The sequence below is a fragment of the Orycteropus afer genome, unplaced genomic scaffold (assembly GCF_000298275.1).
Source record: "Orycteropus afer afer isolate SDZICR_OR568_19922 unplaced genomic scaffold, OryAfe1.0 scaffold00152, whole genome shotgun sequence".
Taxonomy (NCBI): domain Eukaryota; kingdom Metazoa; phylum Chordata; class Mammalia; order Tubulidentata; family Orycteropodidae; genus Orycteropus; species Orycteropus afer.
In genome coordinates, this window is record NW_006921739.1 from 539,356 (window position 1) to 541,821 (window position 2,466).

Below are 2,466 nucleotides of genomic sequence, written 5' to 3' on the forward strand. Positions count from 1 at the left end.
ACAACAACACATTTATAACCATGAGTAGTCGTTTTAAACACTTAACTCCAGACTCCTATGAAATGAAACTATTAACAGCTGCCCAACTTCTTGACTGCGTCTTAAATCAAATGAAAATAAGCCACTTTGTAAAGTGAATACAATAGGCATTTTTGTTATGTGCAGTCGAGTTGGATCTGACAGCGACCGCTCCTTGGGTTCCCGAGGCAATATCACTAGGGAAGTAGATTGCCCAACCTTCCTTCCAAGGAGTGGCTGGTGGGTTTGAACCACCAACCTGCTGGTTAGCAGTCAAGTGCCTTAGGCACTATGCTACCAGGAATAGAGATTAAAAAAGAATCAACTATAAAAATCTGTACATTCTAAAAACTGCTATGAAGAATTAAAATGAATACTGAATATTGTCAGAAGGAAGGAGATATTAAAGTATTCAATATAAAAATGCTAGACTTAAAATTACTTCCTTATGAAGAATGTTACTCAGAATTTCAAAAATCTTAAGTCATCTTAACCTATCATAGTATTTACTGGAAACATGTTGTATGTATACACAGACTTCCTGTACAGTCGCAAATCTACAAAACTTAATTAGGGAGGGTACAACCATGTAACATGATTATTTAGAAATTCCCAGACTTTGAGAAATCAAATGTTAATAAAGAGTTTGTGCCATAGTGTTTTCTTTCCCCCTTTAAGGCACTGGTTTAAGCTTGCTTCTCAAACGTCGATACGTGTATCTCATGACTAAAGTATTAGGGATCTGTAGATGGTAGCACCCTTAGACAGGAGCTCTGGTGATGTAGGATACGTGTATCTCATGACTAAAGTATTAGGGATCTGTAGATGGTAGCACCCTTAGACAGGAGCTCTGGTGATGTAGGGCACATAAGGCATTTGCTAACCTGAAGGCTGGGAGTTCAAACCCATCAGCCACTCCACAGAAGGAAGACTGGGCAGTCTACTTCATAGAGATACACCGCCTTAGAATTCAAGGGGGACCGTTAAGAGAAACAACGTGACAGCAGTTTTTTTTTTGTTTTTTTTTTCCCAGTTTTGCACCTTAGATTATATTTTAAATTATCCAAAGCACTTTTTTGGTCATCTCTGTCTTGGACTAACTATAAATTTTTTCACACATGACATGATCTGGAAGGTAACCAACCTATGGTTATTGCCCACTGTAAACACTCACACCATGTCAGCTTATTCATGTACTTCTGATTTTCTCTTGCATTCACAATTCCCAGTTCTTGGTTATTCTTCCCTACAGCTGGCTCTATTAGAGCCATTAACATCTGAATTAATACTGTAGTACAGTGAAACCCAAGAAAGCTAAAACAGGTGTGAGGCTTTGGGAGCGAGTCAGAGAAAGAAAACAAGTATTTGCCACTAAAACAAGCAAGAGTCTGTCAAAGCAGACTTGTGAGCTCCAAAAGGGAGTGCTGTTGAGTTCCAACTCTCACAGGTTTCACTGTAATTATTTAACCTTCTTTGTGGTTAAATAGAAACTGTTAGTCTTCATGACCACTAAAACAGTAAGTTTCCTGAATTCTTACTTTACTTACAAAACAGAAAAAGACTAGAAATTTAAACAGGATGATCTCAGTCAACTTTGTCAACAGTGTTGCAAAGACAAGGATAATTGGCCAGTTAATACTATTCTGTGAAATTTTACTGGTTTTTTTTTATAGCAACTTACCTCTGAAAGATTCATTTTACTACAAAAATGAACAGACTTTCTGGGGTCTAAAAGGATTTGTACTTGAAGATACTCCAGTCAGCAGGGGGTCATGTTGAGCATTCTGCAGACAGAATTGTTTCAAATCTGCAGCTGCCTGGGAAACCTATACATAACAAGAGAAAAGTGGGAGGTAATGAGAATGTTGTAACAAAGGTTTTCTAAAACCTTTCCAAATATTTGGCAATAAACACCACTTCTTTTATGCAAAAGATAGTACATACTAATTGAAGGCCAGTGAGCCTATTCTGAACCATTATACTTTAAACACTGCTTATAAACAATACTAGTTGACAGTACATTTGTTAGGTTGCTTATTGGAGGCATCAACTGTTACACTGCAAAGCACAGCATATCTAGTAGGTTATTCAAGTGCAGCTTAAGGCTACTTTTTTTTTTTTTAATTAAAAGCAGTACATGTTATCAGACAAACAGCACTAAAATTCTAGCAAACTACACCCACTCCTCACTGACATGGTTAGATTCCAAAGATTTCATTATGTGAAATCGGCCTTATGTGAGAATTAGGAGCTATACCTTGTCTTCAGTGCCAGTGCCCCACCCCCTAGTTGCTCACTGCCAGTGGGGTGCCCCTTGCACATCTGCTCCTCACCAACTATCTCATCATCTGACCTTTCACATTATAAGAGTAAAACATCTATCCATTTTGCACCTTATCCTGGGTTTCCTCCTTACATCCAGCTCCCAGCCCAAAGAGTCACTCATGT